The following is an 18,335-nucleotide window of genomic DNA, read 5'->3' on the forward strand; positions in this document are numbered from 1 at the left end:
CAGGAGAGTTTCAAAGACACGTTTACAGCCGTCGGAAAACTACGATAAACACGTTGAAACAATCAGCAACGCAGCTTTATCAGGCTCTAACGGGAAAGACAGATTCACGGCAAGGCACTAAAGTACAGCTTCTGACTCAGTCGATCGCTATCGAGCTAATCTCAGAGCGAAAGTGAACTCAATATAGTACTCTACTCCACACACAGGCAGGGTAGATACATAGCTTTTACTGCATTCGAGAACATCTCCGGAAAACCGATAAAAATCGGTTCTAGATTGTTCTCGCGTCGTCTATGACATATCGCCAATTTTGTCGCCAAATGGGCGATTTCGATCCAAATCTGGAAACCTTGCCTTTCCTTTCAACTTTCTGGCAACCCTAAACCCGTTTTGCTAGGAAGTTATCTGGGCATTTGACAACAATACTAAATCACAAATAAGTTCCTGCTCAGTTTTTATTTAAAAATGTCATTATGCCTATAATTATGTATGGTGTTGGTGCATGGGGTGTTCGAGCGGGGGAATTAATAAACCTGAGACAAAAATGGGACAGTGAATCACTAGAGTATTTAGAAAAGTTTCAACAGCAGTGGCATGTATTCTTGCCGGTGTGCCCCCTCTCTTAATACAATACAGGCATTTTTATCATAAATTTTTATTGGATAATGGTTTTTATTGATGAATTAGAAATTAAAGAGCAGATTATAAAGAAGGGATTTTTTTCATAAATATTGTGATATGGATACCTATCCGGGCCGAAAATACTGTAATTACATTTAATAAGAAATTTTTGATTAGGTTAGGTTATTTAATTACGGCAAAGCCTCGAGGGCTATCTGCCTAAAGTGAGGGATGCCTTCGTGGAGGACTTTCTAAGGGAAAATGGCTCGTATACACGTTATACATGGGGAAAACCACGGAAACACCCATGCAGCCAGCCCGTTCAGCGACTCTAGCCCTCGGCCGCTGGTAGTCCAAGAAATTTTTGGATGTAGGTCAAATTGATATTTATACAGACCGATCGGGAAGGAACAATTGAGTTGGCTGTTCATATGTGATTTATTTGTATGGAACGGAGGTCGAGTACCAAAAATATGCGTCAAATCCATTGATACATTGGATGATATATTGGATCTCTTGATATATTGTCCATGTTGGATATATTGGTAATGAGAGGGCGGCCACGCTGGCAAAGGCTAAGAAGCCTAGGCTCAGAGCCTAAGAAAGAAAGATATTAAAGTGTTGTATCCAAAAAAAAAAAAAAAAAAAAAAAAAAGGTGTTAAATACTATAAAAAAAAGGAGATCTTTGTTGAATGGAAAGAAAATTGGGAATCGTCTGGGAAAAATAATGTTTATATTCAGATTTTTTAAAACTGATAAAAGGGAAAAAGGTATTTTATAATATAGATACGAACCAAATTATTACTAGTCACGGACTATTCCTAGCATATTTTAAGAGATTTGGTCTTAAAAAAAATAAAAACTGTCGATTTTACAAAGTAAAAGGTAAGAATTGCCACTTCCTTGAATCTTGTAGTTGTACTAGAGACATAGTTCAGAGACACCAGTTTGATATAAATGGGGATTTTGAAAAAATATGAGAAATTAAAAAAAGTAGCTAAAGAAATTATAATGAGAATTAATCAGAATAGAGAAGCGATAAGCATTTTGATTGGATTGGATAATTTGATAAAACATGGCTGGCGCGCTGTTCTCCGTTATTGTTTGATGGATTGGCCCCTGTTATGGCCTGATGGCTGAACCTGTTTCGGCTTCCATTTTTTTTAAAGTGGTCTTCCATTTTTTCCGTTTTGTCTCGGCTCCCATATTTCCATTTTAAAAAAAATATATTTTTTAAACTTTTTTGTGATTTTAATTTTAAATGTTGTCGTTTATTTCACTTTATTTTATGCGCTGAATTTTTGCATACTTTTTACGTTATTGTTACGTTGTATCGTTAATGCAGGGGTCCTCAAAGTTTGCAACGCGGCGCCCTGGGGGAGCCGTAAAGAGTAAACAGGGGTGCCGCGAAGCGCTCCCGTTTACACTTTTACGGATTGCCTCTCAAAAATTGCTGTTTTAAGGAACACATTTCGAAGCTCACTGAATGGTTTGCAAAATACTTTGAGGAAGAAAATATTGAGAAATATTCGGGGATCCAAAATCCTTTCCATAATCTTTTCAAGCTCCAACAGAATTTATTTCACAAGAAGAAGAGAGTCTCATGAACTCTCTTGCGACAACAACTTTAGAACAAAATTCGCTTATTCCGATTTGGTGGAGTTTTGGATAATCATCAAAAATGAATATCCAACTCTACGCTCAAAAGCTTTGAGGATTCTCATTCCTTTTGCAACATCATATTTATGCGAAACTAGATTTTCAGCTGTAGCTGCAATAAAGAACAAATATCGCTCAAAGATAAACGTGGAGCGAAAAATGCGAGTGGTAGCCTCAAGTCTTCAGCAATGGTAGCGTCAAGTCTTCAGCAATCTCACTGTCCCATTGATTTTTTTTTTATTTTCCTTTAATAATAATAATATAATATTCATGTAATATCAGTTCAATATATACCTATATGGACCACAGATTGGGGTTGTTTTCATTTCTGTGCCTGCTCACTAGTATTAGTATACAGTGGTATTTATTGAAATGTTGTGATTTGCTATGACAGTGTGTAGTAAGCAGGTTGTAAAGCACAAACCTTGTACAACACTAGACGCCTAAAGCGCGCCGTGGCAAAATACAAAACCTGCAAGTGCGCCACCAACTGAAAAAGTTTGGGAACCGCTGCTTTAATGGATATGTAATAAAACTAAATAAAATTGTAGCACAATAACTAAAATCGACGGCACAAACAGCCCTTAGAGAGCCATTGCGGGCAGTACCCTGATATCTGCTTTCTAGACCGTGAACTCCAAGGCGCTTGAGTATCTTAGACTGGACAAGTGGTCACTTTGTCACAGAACCCCCCCCCTGCCCCGGTCTTTGGTTTTCAGGCGAACTTTGCTACTCATTTTATCGGCTCACTCCAGGGATGAAAGGTTGAGTCAACCTTGCCCAGCCCGGGGTATCCAACCCAGGACCTGTGTTGCTGCTGCTCTCTAGCCACTGCGCCATCGGGCCTTAACTATAGTATATATATATGATAAATTTTATTAGCCCAAAAAAGGACGTCACTTCCGAATGGGATATTAGTCTCGGAACACTTAAAAGTGTCGCCACCGAATATTACCGCTTTGTATTACATTTAAAAAAATTAAATAATTAAGAAACTACACTAATGTATGTTTCTCGCAATGTGAAAAATACAACGGTACCTAGTGCCATCCAATTTTGAATAACGTAGTCCTTCATCCGAGCACGGGCACGGAAGCCCGAATTTTGAATTTCGAATTTGTTTTATTATCTGTTTCGTATTTTGTAAAATTAAAAAAAAAAAAAAAAAAAAAAAATTAACAAACTAAACTATTTCAAAGCAGTGGTAACACTGTAGGAAATAAAATATTTTTATCTAGCAAACTGAAATAATCACTTAATATTTTCAATCAATAACGTAAGTACCGTTTCTGGAGTTAAAAATTGCGTTTATTTATGTGTTCCTATGCTGTTACATCTGCGTTTTATGTGAACTGCTATCCTAAATTTGGTGCTAGAAAATTTTTGCATATTCCTGATTAATTTATTACAGGCATTTAAAAATATTTTCTAAAATTTGAGTGGTGACTAATGATTTAATATTAGTGTCTCAGTGATGAATTTTTCGATGTACATTAAACCGCACAGCTTAAAAATCAGTTATAAAAATGAAACACTTGCCTTTCTTAATTACACAATTGTTATACATTTATACGGCTGCTCGTAGCTCATTAAATATCGGTGAATGACTTATTAAACATTCCATACTGGACTCGAGAATGATAGCGTAGATCTCGAGTAGCAAATACCTGGAACACTTTGAAGCATCACCTAAAGCTCTCGGTGTGAACTCTTTAACATATAATTAATGTAAATTTCTCGGCACCTGCTCGGTAATTTAGAAATTATCAGTAGCTGAGGAGATAATTTAGAATTGCTGCTATAGGTCTATTTGAGATATGGCTGAATTGATTTGACCCGAGGGATTTGAAGGGTGCTCTAATTGTATACTTCCCCAGCGCTTATAGTCTCTTAACTGAAGAGCTTAGGGGATTCTAATTGTGTTTGTGATAAACTAAATGATCGTTTTGTTTCAACGTCACGAAAACTGATATTAGTTTTCATAATTACAATGATTCTTAATGCATCAAAATTTTGAAAACTTTGCCTCATTTTGATGAAAGATTTTAGTGTAAATATGAAAAATGTAAATTAATAATTTAATATTAGTTGTCTTAGCTATTAATGATATTTGACTGTATGTTTTTACGTACTGAATTTTAAAGAATATAAGTAGTATTTTCTAATCAGCAAAAATTTAGAATTTATTTAAATTGGACTCGAATTTAGAATTAAATTTTTGATAATTTTTTTTAATTGATTTTTTTAATTAAATAATTTTTTTGATAAATGTTTTTGATAATTTTTTAAAAAAATTTATATTTTATTTATTTTTGATAAATTTGCTCATTTTCTCATCTTTTCTCACGCCTGTTCTCTAGACTGTTCATTGTCACAACTGTTGATGTAGCCACTGCGTTTGTTCAAAGCTACAGAACTCTCTCAAAACCTTTTTATTTTACTTTCTTTTCTCTGTGTGTGTAAGTGACAACTTCTATTCTTAATAACATATCGATCGAAAATTTAATTTCTGGCTTTTTAATTGTTAGCAGAAAATAATTTATATACGCCGAAAAATTCGTTTGTAAATGCACGCTTCAAATTCAGACCGTATAAAAAAACTTACACTTAAGCTCTTAAATACAGTACTCTCTTGAATGGTTTGAATTAGTTATTGTATCATTCGTCTACATTAAAAACTTACTTTTCACAAAATCCTAAGGGAAATAATTGCTTTAAGTGTAGTTGTTATTTTAATTTATGTAAAAAAAAAAAAATACTGCTTCTTGAAAATGCGTTATGATTTCCAGCATGTTGAATTAACTTTCGCAGAAAATTCCATCAGATCAAATTCCAAAACTAGTACCATAATAAGTTTTGTTTACCTTTCAAACACTGTGATGCTAAGTTGCAGTATTATTACTTTTGGTCAAATCTAAGTAAAAAAAAAAAAAAAAAAGCAATCGTTAACTTTCTGTTATTATTTGTTTTAGCATGGAGTAAAGTAATATAACTTTGTCAGTCGAAATAAAGTGAATCTATCCTTTAGCAGTTCAGAACATATTAAAGTTATAGTTTTCAATGTAATACTGCAGTATTTACGATCTAATATTAAGTATCTGTTTATCAAGAGATCACAGATGTATTTTCTTACTTAGAAAATAAGAATTTCTCTGAAAAATCACTCAGAACTCTGAGCTATGCTGGTTTTTATATATTTTTTTTTCATTTATTCATGTTACGAACATGTAACAAAAAAATTTTGTTAGCTGTGTTACTTACAATAAACTTACACTAAATAAATTTACACTAAATAATTTACACTAAATTGTAAAACACTTACAATAAATTTACACTAAATTTGTGCGTATATACTTTAATAATTCCTAAATACATGTAAATATAAAATATTGTTGCGTGCATACGGGTATGCAATAGATTGAATGCACATAGGTCCGATGACAGGTTAATAAAATTTATTTTTATCAAAACAAACAATTCAATGTCCTAGAATTTTCCGCAGAAATTTCCGTACATGTGTTCAAAGTATCACAGAGTACAATCAGTAGTTGCACTTCTAACTACTAAGATTGGTAAACACAATGTAATGCAAAGCGCATCTAAAGAGGAAGCTAACCCAGAAATATCTCGGCACTCCAATCTCACTCTGAACTAACAACTCACAACAACGACAACAACAGCTGAGACAGATGCTCCCTCCGGCCTTATATATCATTTTCAACCCACTGCCGAGATATTTCTAGTACTTTCTGCTTCTCGAAATGACTGGAAAGCAATATGAGGGTCGAACTACGGTTGCAGATAATATAGATCAATTACATTTATTCAGTTACAATACCTATTACGGTAATACAGGAACCAGAATCAAAATGTCGCCATTTCTTGCAAAATTTGGCGACAAAATAAGCCGCCAAAACCTTTGTCAGCTTGGTGATGTCTCGCCAAATTAACGAGATACCCCGTTTACTCAATGTTAAATGGACTTGCCCCTGTATTCTTACTTTTTCGGCATAGCTTGTCACTTTAAATTTTTTTCGTGTTACATTACACAGAAAAGTACAACAATTTCACATATAATTGCACTAAAATCATCTTTTTATGCACAAATTCGTAACACTATGTTAAATACGTTACGTATAAATTGTTCTTTTTGTTGTATAATAAAATAATTAGTGGGGTTGCATATATGTTATATTTTATCAAATAAACAATAGAAGAAAGTAAATAAGCACTAGATTCGATGAAATTCGTTTTAGAATATTAAGAATTTGTAAAAAGTTCTAAAATACAAAAGTGCAAGTAGTGATCACAACGCTTTTTGAACTTAACATATATTATTTTATTATATATTAGTTTTATTCAATAATTTTATGATATGTTCAATCTATTCACGAGATTTTCTTTCAGTTTTTTTTATTCATTGTAAAAATGTTCTGTATTTTTTTACTATCATTTATTAGTAGATTTAATTGTTTATTTTCTCTTTCAGAATCCCTTCAAAGAAATTAACTAATCGTGAGTACATTTCTTATTTTTAACATAGAATGCGTGTTTTCTAAGCAAAGCAATATTGAAATATTTGTGATGTGACTTTAAATTTGAATCATCTTTTATTAAATAACATATATATTATCTGTAATCTAAATTTTCTTTAAGTTCTTCGAAAATGTGGATAAAATATCTAACAGCTATGCAACAAGTACTATGAAACTGTATTTAGTCTTTCATTAAATGAGGAATAAGTTCACTGGGAATAGGTGTTTCCATACATTAAAAACAAAAAAATAAATAAATAAATAAATAAATAAAAACCTGAAATGTTTCAGATTTTAAATTACGTCCAAAGGGGCGTTTTTTAACATTTTGTGTGTTACCTTTCTTTATTAAATATCATGTTCCTCGCACTTAAACCATAAGATCCAGTGCAACAGCAATATCGCAAAATAGTTTTAAAACGGGCATATCTTTAAAATTTCCGATACAGAGACTCACGCGCTGGAGGTAAAAATGTTTTTTCTGCACAACGTTGCCATTGCTCGCTTTGAAATCCTTGAGTTTGTTAATCAAAAATTCGTCAAAGTTTTAAAAAATAGGAAATCGATCATAAAACAAATTTCAAATTTCAAATTTGGTCTTCCACATGCTCATATTCGTTGGAGGATTACGTTATTCAAAATTCGATGACTCTATGTACCGTTGTTTTATCACAATACGAGAAATATACATACATTTATGCAGATTTTTCATTATTTAATTTCTTCAAATATAATGCAGGACTCTAACATTTTGTGGCAACAGTTTGAAAAGTGAACCGACATTTATGAGTCCGACGCAAAATGCCAAAACGAAACTAATAGTCCTTCGGGATTCAAATCCCTTTGGACTAATAAAATAAAAATAAAAATAAAAAAAATAAAAAAGGGGGTAAAATTACATTGGTGTTTTCTATGTATGATAAAGTCTAAAATCATGCATATGAAGCAAGTACACATACAATTTATTCAATACATTAAGATTCAGCTTTACTCATAAATTAAGAATTTTCACTGGTAATATTTTTCTATTATTAGCCCAAAGAACGGTAGTTCAGAAGGGCTATTAATTTCGTTTTGGCATTTTGCGTCGAAAACTTTAAAAAATCTGAATCACTTTTCAAATTGTTGCCACCAAATATTATCGTCCCGTATTATATTTAAAGAAATTAAATAATGAAGAATCTACGTAAATGTATATATGTTTCTCGCATTCTGATCAAACAACGGTACCTAGAGCCATCCAATTTTGAATAACGTACGCCTCCACCCGAATATGGGCATCGGGAAGCCCAAACTTGGAATTTGTTTTATTATCTATTTCATATTTTGTAAAGCATTTGTCAGTTTTTGGTTAAAAAACTCAACGATTTCAAAGGGAGCAATGGCAACGCTGTACGGGGAGGGAGAAATTGTCTCCTGCACGGCAGAAATAAAAACAAATTCTTTAAAAATTATTTTATGATATTGCTTTCATTGAATTATATTTTATGATATAAAATCTGAGAGCTTTCAATTTTTTTAAAACTTTTTTATATTGAAATTAAATTACATTTTTTAAAATTTGAAATAAATGATGAAGTTTGCCATGTAGGCACATCTGTTATTATTTTTGTCTTTCTTACATTAAAAGTTTATTTTCCTTTTTCAGTCTTCGGTTTATATCTAGTTTTTCCTTCTAAAAAGCTGCTGGAAATATAGCTACGCGATTTTCTCTGTTTCCATGCTTTTAATGCTTTCAGATTCTAGATATCTGCGAAATTACAGATATATTTTGACGCGAAGCATGGGATTTCTGAGAAAAATCATTTTTAGAATTCTGAATTATGCTTTTGTTTCATAAATTCTTTCATATATTCTTGTTACGAACAGGTTTTTTATTCTAGCAAAAGGTCTTGCTAGCTGTATGACTTCGCACTAACTTTTATTTAAAGTAGGAATCACAACTCCGCTGAATAGCTGAAATAGGATAGCATAGCAGGAAAAAGGCCAAATAAAGCTGCATTCGTTTATCCGTCTTAAATGAAAATATATGACCAAACTTTTCCCAGGTTGACACTTGGGAAGACACACTTTTTCCCCCTGGACGCGGATAAATGCGCCACTTCTCCGGAAATGCATTCCTTAAAATAACGTATGGTACCATATTATTCTTTATTCCCCAACTTGGTGCATATCTGAGTATTTGGGAAGTAGCATTTTTTTCTTTGCTGAACATTTTTAATACTGATTTTTTTTTTTTTTACCTTCCTAAAAAGCTATTTGTTGCAGAAATATTTGCACTTCGGCGGAGTATATTTCGAGGTCTTTATATGCTTCAGCTACACAAACTCTGATAAACAGTGCCTCAAATGAAAGAAATATTCACATCATGCGAGAAGCTGATAGAGAAGTTTAAATATTTCACGAAAAGCCGCAGGAGGGAAGCTTTTTTTTTTTTTTTTTTTATCATTATTATTGTTATCGCGGATGCGGCAATTCTTCCGAAAGCTATATTTAAGCTTTCATATTTTCTTTGATATCTATAGCAAATATATCATTTTCCTGGCTTCGCAAACGAAAACCATCCGAACCCCCCCCTTTTCTCGATCAATGTTACTGGCAAATGCTCTTACCAGCCTCGGAAACAAAGTCAAATGTAAGCCGTTTTATTCCAAACGGAATTGATGTAAAATGCAGCATTGAAAACAATGAATTTATAATTCCGTAGCTTGTGTTATAAATAGTCTTTGTGTCGTTTTAAAACTGTATGATTTTCCACATTTGTGATTTTTCATTTCGATAAACGAAACAAAGCTTTAAAATAATTAATTAAAAATTTCAATTGAAATTTAATAGTATATTTTTTCAATAAGTACCACAGCTTAATGTGTTCGAAAAAAAAAGTATTTTTGAAAGATAATTATTAAGCTAATAATTTCTAAATTACATGTCAAATTACCGCAAATCATACATGATTCTATATACGAGATCGGAAAGACAAGAGGAAATATTTAAGCCAATACAATATTTTTTAGTTCTTTTGTGTAAGTGTTCATTCATTTCTGCAATGTACCAACTTTTTAATTTTGATTATTAGCTTAATAATGATTATTAGCTTAATTTCTGCAATGTACCAACTTTTTAATTTTAATGTAATTGGTCACAAAATTACTATAATTAACAACTCAAATTTACTATAATTACAGAATTTACTCAAATTTACTATAATCACAAAATTACTATAATTACAGTTGCAAGTAGATCATTGTGAAGATTTCTTTTACTAATGAATTTGAATGCTATGTGATGTTCTCTGCTGACGTGCTCTTCCCTCGTTTTCCTTATCCACACCAGCGGCCAAGCGGTAGAGTCGCTGAACACTGGTAGTTCGGTCCGAGGTTCGAATCCCGCGAACGGGCTGGTTGCATGGGCGTTTTTGTGGTTTTCCCCATGTGTAACGTGTATACGAGCCAGTTTCCCTTAGAAAGTCCTCCAAGAAGGCATCCCTCCCTTTAAGTAGATAGCCCTCGAGGCTTTGCCATTAAAAGCCTCGAGGGCTATCTACTTAACGCTTTGCCTCGAGGCTTTACACACATTTTTCTTTTATTATATCGAACAGGTTAGATGTGTATCTAGCTCTATGGGCTAAATATGGATCTCCAGAGGGCCTCAGGTTTAGACACTTGTATTCAAACAAATAGCTTAAATTCCAGGTGGAGAGATTATTTTAAAATTCATGCTTTTCTCTACCGATCTATCTGCAGGCAATAGCTTTTTAAATTACTTGATGGAAAAGGTAGAATGTAGTAGCATCGCGTTTAGGATTTGAAGTTCTTTTAAGTATGTGCTTAATAATTCCTGAATCTGGAACTTATTAAAAAATTTTCCTGAGAAAGGGTTTCAATTTTTAGATGAAAAAAATTACCCTTGCAGATCTTAAAATTTAAAAAAAGATGTCCTCTGCGATATTTTGAAAACTATTTATAAGATTTCAAGCTCTGCGTGAAAAAAGAAAATAGTTTTTCATTACATGTCGAGGTAGATGTAACAATGCGGTTTTTTTTTAGCCCAAAGAGGCGTTAGACCCAAAGAGCTATTACTCAAAACGGCATTTTGCGTTTCACTTTCTGCGTTGATTCGCTTTTCAAACTGTTATCACCAAATATTATCTCCATTTATTATATTTAAAGAAACTAAATAATGAAAAATCTGCATGAATGTTTCTCCCATCAAATTTTGAATAACTTAGTCCTCCAACCGAGCATGGGCATTTGGAAGCCCGAATTTTGAATTTCGAATTGGTTTTATTATCTATTTCAAGTTTTGTGAAACTTCAACGAAATTTTTATTAACAAACGCAACGATTTTAAAGCGAGTAATGGCAACACTATAAAAAAATATCTCCGGCGCGCGAGACTGTGTATCAGAATTTCTTAAGATATTCTCAATTTAAAGTTATTTTGCGATATTGCTGTTGAATTGAATTTTAATGTTTAAATGCAAAGAAAATGATATTTAATAAATAAAGGTAACACACGAAACGTTAAAAAAACGCCTTTTTGGGCATAATAGGAAATCTGAAAGCTTTCAGATTTTTTTTAAAGGTAGGATGCTATTGAGGTATTTTTTTTTTTTTTTATTTTATTTCTGCGTTAAAAAAAAAGAATCGATGCAGCTAAAATTATAACAGCATCATTTAAGTAATGAGATAGTGACAATCGTCTTCTGTGCTACATCAAAACTAGATTTGAATTAAGTATTTCTTGGGAATTGTGATTAAGTTGGCATATCAATTTCATTCAGTAATTTGGAATATTTAACATATTCCTAATTTTTCTTTCATTATGAATCATTTCAAATTTATTAAAATTTCCAGAAAAAATTGTTAAGTACCATGCCGCGAATTTTTTATAATAAATGGGAATAATCAGATAAATATCTAAACTTATAGTTTAGCAGATAAATAGCAAAATTAGTTTACTTCCCATATTTGTAAATAAAAAGCAAATAAGAGATAAGTAATAAAAATATAGTAGCTCTGTATAAATATCTCGCTCAGAACTGATGTACTTGTTATAATGGTCTGTTCATGAAGGATTGATAAATATGACAGTTATCTCCATTATAATGTTCGCAAAAAGAGTAAATTACTTGAAAAAATAATTCATCTATTTCCTTTGCTTTGGATGAATGCTTATCAACGCACAATTTCACTTTGATTACTTTTCTTTATGTAGGTCTCCTGTATGAATGACGCACACAGTATTTTTATCGCAAACCCTCTCTAACATTTTTTTAGCATTTATGCATTTAAGGAAATGTAGTTCATTATGCAGAGTAATTAAAAGATAAAACCATTTGGAAAGAAAATAAATGAAATCTTTAAAATGCATCTTTGGATGTAATTGAAAAGTTCCCGAAAAAAACCATTAAATGTCTCTAAAATAGAGATACTTTAAAATTAAAGTAAAGATCAATTATTATTTAAGAAATTCTAGACACATCAAATAAAAGAAGAGATTTTTTTAAACTGAGCAATTAAACAATTTTAAATTAAAAGTTATATTGTTCTGAATGAGGCCCATTTTTCTGAATGTGCTCTTAAATGTTAACTGTCAAATGTTAACTTTCAAAGTCGGGATGCATTTTTAAAATATGTATTTACTTTGAAATAAATTTAAGTAGATTCATATAACAATGGGTCTTCGAATTATCCACCAGTCTCCAATCGTCTTGGTAGTTTCACAGCGTGGGCGGTAACACCCACCTGTGAGCACTGAAGAAATTTTAAACGAGGCGGGGGGGGCGTTACTTGGCTTATTAAAGAAATGCTCAAAAGAATGTGGGTGTTGAGCACACGCATAGAGTGCCTGATTGATTAAGCAATTTTTAAAGAAGCATTATTAAGCGTCTTTGTAAGAATTGCATCGGATCGTGTTAGTCGACCCTTCCACTTAGAGTTCTAAGTCTGATTTTTTATTTTGAAGGAACTAAAGTTACAGGTTGTAAGTGTAAAAGTTGGTAGTTTTTGGTATTGTAACGAGTGGTCATTATAACGTCATTACAAGTGGATTTAATATGTTCTCAATCAGCTAGTGACTTTTTGTACTACTCACTGCAACGGAATGTTGTTGCCTAATGCTGACTTGTCTGACGTAGTCAGTCCAAGCCCAGGAAAACCCTCGTGGCAAGGAGCGCTAGATTACGCCTGCCGTTGGCAACAGCCTTGAGCACCATTTAGGTGACAGTACGATTCAGCCCAGTTCCGCTTGCAATTTTGATGGAGAGCCCAGGGGGGATGGGTCTGACGGTCTCCCACCCATCTCCTTTCCAGCAAACCAACCACACGAGAGGACTTTCGGCTCGCCGCATATTTAGAGTGCCACCATGCCGTTCCGACACTATACCTTTACAGCGACGCTAAGCACTATAACGAGTAACGCTCGATAATTGTTGCGAGATGGATTGCATGGATATATTGCATGGTGCGAGCTGGATTGCATGAATTGCATGGTTATAAGACGAGTCTATATTTGCAGTAGTATCCACCAGTTGTAAAGGTTGGTCTTTTCAATATGCACTACCCCCTGGGGTGCAACTGGCTGGATCCTATATCCTGACAGAGTACTCTGGGGGAAAAGCATTTTGAGCTTGGCGGTTCCAGAACCTGAGGGTAGGTCGTTTATACGGCCGGACCAAGGGGGATTGCAGAAGTTCCAGAACCGGAGGATCTGGTAGCGTAGTCAGTCTGCGTATTCCGGGTAATGACCTTCGGTGACCGGCAGCCGTGTAGTACTGGCAGGTGCGTATCAACGGCCGGTCAGATCGCCAAATTGACAAAGGTCTGTAGAGGTCCTCCCTCCGGGGTGGTCTCCGAGACCCGTGGTGTGTAAGCATCCGGTGGCCCGGTTCAGCCCCGGAGGATTTGAGAGAGTTTTCTAAAACGTCTGCGCAGGGATTTGAGGCACCCCGGCGTAGCAAGAGTACTAGTTTTAATCTCTTTAAGAGGTCTAAGCGGACATGTCCGGCCCTCCGATACGGAGGTTGATTTCGGGTGTCACCCTAGTTGCATTAAGTTTGCAGGAGGGGTTAGCATATATTGATTGATTTTCAATATGCACTGCTTCATGTGTCATCGCAAGAATCTGTATTGTCAGATTCATTGATAACATAAAAGGTCTAAAATGTCTTTAATCATTATTATTCTCTTTGTCTATTAACTTTTAATTAACTTTTCCATCATATACAAATATAATAAACGTTTGGAAATTTCGATTTGCATTCAGTTCGTGGCTATGATTACATTCGAAGGACAAATCATTTCTGCGACTGTTCAGTTAGATAACTTAAAACTGACGAAGCACAGGAGGGCTAGCAGCCAAAGTGCCTAAGAGGGATGCCCTCTGAAGAACCTTTTAAGCGAAAATGGCTTGCATTTACGTTACATGCGGAAAAAGCCACAGAGAACACCCATGTAGCCAGTCCATTCTTTCTGGGCTCGACTCCGATAGGAACTATCACCATTCCGCAGTCTTAATCATTCGGCCACTGGTGGGGGCAGTTGTTGCAAGGATAATCGGCATTGAAGAAACTCGAAGGGGAAGCTGAGCGAAAATAAACTCAAGGGAGTAAGTGAATCTATGTTCTTGAGCGATAATATAAACTCTTCTTACCCTTAATCTTGCTTGTGTAATACCAGAGCAAGCCTACGAAATTCATTTTGTCAAGAAGGCAAGATTGTGCCTGTCTTTGGCAAAAGCCTTGGGCACCACACAGGTTACAGTACGACTTTGCTCATTTCCGCCCCCCCCCAATTTTGAAAGAGGGGGTTGGGTCCTTGAGGGTTCGGGTCCGAGGGTCTCCCATGCTTCTTTCCTACCACTAGCCTCTCGAGAGGACTTTCGACTAATCGCATATTTAGAGTGCCTCGCGCCGCACAGACACTAAGTTTACAAACAGATATCTTTCTCCAGGATTCGAACCCGGGCTCTTCGGTACGGCAGTCAGAGTCACTAACCGTTACCTAGGTTGTCCAGTATGCTTTAATGTAATAACTTTGTTTAGTATTATAAAGCTTAGGAAACTATTATCAAGTGTAAAATGTAAACGAGTTTATTACATTTTTCAAAAGAATATATCGTTCGAATATTTTACAATGTTTAATTAAATTTCTAAAAATATATGTTGGCAAATTTTCAGTCAGTTTTCTCTCGAATATCTTGCCGTGTTTAATTAAATTTCTAAAAATATATATCGGCAAATTTTCAATCAGTTTTCTTTGCGCCCTAAAGAAAGATAAAACATCTGGAAGCCTTTCTCCTAGTTTATTTGTTCAACCTTAGTAATTTCATGGTAACTTCCTAGTTTTAGAAAAGTAATTTGGGTACCATGCAATATCCAGCATTAAAACATTTATTTGAATATCTTCTAAAATGCAGGAGGATGCTCTCTTTGAGACCCGCAAATTAGGTAAAGCATATTTTTAATTGGTTTTCTTTGTTTCAAAGAAAAGCACAGCATTTATTTGAAGCATTCACGAGACTTAAAATTTCATTCAAAATCTTTTTAAAATCTTGTGGCTCATTTGGATGTTCATATAATTCTTGGTAGAGTCATTTCTGTGCGATGGATATGACGTATAAATCTGATTCTGTAACCAACACTATCTTCTGCTTATTTTTTTCTTGTGGGAACGCTTAGAAGACGGAGTGTAAGCAACTAAAGTCGACACCCAAAAGTTCCAAAAACACTGCATTTCTCTTTCAGTGCCATCCATCACTCTGTCATGTTTTAGAAGAACAGAGATAAGCTATCAGCTTGACATTGTGCATGCTATTATATATACAGGGTTGTACGTGTAAGTGTGCTGATTTTTTCCAAAGAAACATTGTGAATGTTTCTATTCATCTGTAAAATTTTGATATCATGGTCCATAAATTTACGTAGTAGAAACATGTTGAAACTATGGAGATCTTAAATGCAAACCGTGTATTTTCTTCTCCCCGATGTATGAAAAAATAAGAAAATATACTTTTCATAAACAGAAACTATATCGCGTCTGTTTGACGTGTTTCTTCTTTCCACATTACATAGTTAGTTTTCTGACTTTTCAGAATTTCTATTAAATAGAAACTGGATAAATACTAAGTAGATTTAACGTACTGTCATGAGTTTATTAAAAAAAATGCCATCGTATTTTTCTACGGAATTGAATTTTCATTTAGCGTTGTTTGATTTGCAACTTATAATAAAATTTTGTCTTAAAATTCGCGGATATCACTGTTAAGTTAAATTTAATAAGTTAGGAAGGATAAATTTGATTTGAAAAGGAAAGCTAAATTTCATTTCAGGCTGTAGCGAAAGTATTTTATTAGCATACGAGACGTTAGTTAAGAAATAATCATGCTTTCATGTACATTTGGCTAATTAAATATATGTGGTTCTTATTTTTTTTCGTACTGAAACCTAACATACTTTATACACATAGACCTTTGTTGCTAATTCAGCTCAAAATTCCTTAATGTCATAAATCGTTTATCGGAATTACACAGAATGCTACTTTACCCCTTAGAAAACAGAAACCTTCGTTAACCTGCATATTTAAAGTACCGAAATGCACGTTCTCATTCGTCCCATCCGTTTCCTTTCCTTCCCGTCAATTAACGCACAAAGGGATATGAAGATTTCAAATGACATCCTTTCTGCTTCCTAACAAAGAAGCATTCATTAGCCTTTTATTATATACTGATGCAATGCATTTCGGGAGACTGCACCTCTTATTGCCTACCTTAGGGGAAGGGGAGAAAATATTGTAATCTCGGCCGTTTCGGGCGGCTGTAATCTTTTGAATGAAAGGCCGTCTCAGGCATTTTAGCCTTCAAAGACTTCATTTCAATAGATACTGAAAAATGTTGCGTAGCAGCATATTGATTTCGGGGAAGGAGAAATGAGAAGACGTTATGAGTGTTTCCTCTGTTTTCTACGTGGAAGATCACTTGCGGCAAAGAGCTGAAAACAGTAAAAAATTTCAGCTTTAACAGTGAATTCGGCGAGTTAAGTTTGTTTTCTTTGCGTCACTATTCCCATAATAATAACAAAATTACCTGAGAAGGTAGAGTAATTCTACTAAATTTAATAGTAAAACTTATGTTTTCTCCCCTTCTGCTCGATTAATCATGCTCAACGCGTATCTAATACATGCCAGAATATCTGCTTGAGGAGGGGGCATGCATTAGTGGATAACTCCGTCAAGAAACTAGCTGGAATATATATTATGCATTCAAAATCTTTGCAAAATTCATGGAACCAGCTGAAGAACTCAATAGACCAGAGTTGGCCAACATGCGGCCCGGTGGAGATTTAACTGTGCGACGTAAAGAATTATAAGGTATTTCTCCCGCCCTTTTAGCATGCCTTCGTAGTGTAGTGGTCAGCACTCTGTGCGCGTATTCCAGAGGTCCGTGGTTCGATTCCTGGCGAGGGCATTGCTCATTTTTCATCTCACCTGCTTCGAAATAACATAATCGCTCTACAGACTTAATTAAAAGATTTTGAAAATATAATAACATCATCTGTATCAACTGCGCCGATTGAGGCACACATTAACACATTAGAATAAATATAATAATTCAGTTTCTCTGGAAGACGTTAATTGTTACCCAACTGAAATCCATATCAAAAGTATTCACCTAAAGCAGCATACTACACTGAAAAGCAAATATAATTAACTTATTTCAACTGCAAATGATGCAAGTTATATTGGAAATTTGTACCAACAAGCAATTATTTACCAAATTTACACGATTTGGCTGTCAGATATTATTGTATGTTTAGACCAATATATTTTTATGAACAAATGTTGTCTTTCGTGAACATAATAAAATCAAAATTTCGTTCAAGATTAACTGAAATGTACCTAAAACACCTAATTTTGTTAGCATCTTCAAGAATTAATCCTAATATAAAAGACATGGTAAAAGCAACGACATATTCGAAAACCACATTAATTAATAACTGACTATTTAGTAGTTAGTTAAAATTATATGTTTCAAATTATTCATTTTTGTTTTGTACACTGAAAAAAAAAAGGGGGGGGGGACATTTCTCCCGTTCTACTGGATCGATTGACGAAATTATTTTGGCACAAAATCGGAATTTTTCTGAAATAACATACCAATTTATTTCCATACTTCGATTCTACGACTCAAATAAATATTAAATTTTGTTAAATCTGGTTCAAAATTTACGGAGAAATTCAAAAATTTATCTTGGCGCATATTTTTCAGTTTCATCCAAGAATAATTTACTTGGCGAACTTCTTAATTTATAGCAACCTATTTTCATTTATTTTTTCATTGTGAACGAGCGGAAAAAAAGTCATCGTTCATTATGTCGAATAATTTTAACAAACTGCGTAAACCACGTTTGGCGTTATTATCGATTATAACAAACATGCCAAATTTCAAAACGTGCTAATATAAAAATTCACGTTTATCTTAGGAAATTCTGAATAACAAACTCTAGTTTTTTGCTAAGAAATA

General features: G+C 33.9%; 1 pseudogene; it reads left to right on the forward strand.

The window, feature by feature from the left end:
• The first annotated feature begins 6,770 nt into the window (after nucleotides 1-6,770).
• The window catches only part of LOC146997837 (toll-like receptor Tollo pseudogene), a 205,050-nt pseudogene continuing 193,485 nt past the window's right edge, over nucleotides 6,771-18,335 (forward strand).

This window comes from Stegodyphus dumicola, chromosome 4 (assembly GCF_044657685.1).
Source record: "Stegodyphus dumicola isolate Sdum_Otavi_A_Nest chromosome 4, ASM4465768v1".
NCBI lineage: Eukaryota > Metazoa > Arthropoda > Arachnida > Araneae > Eresidae > Stegodyphus > Stegodyphus dumicola.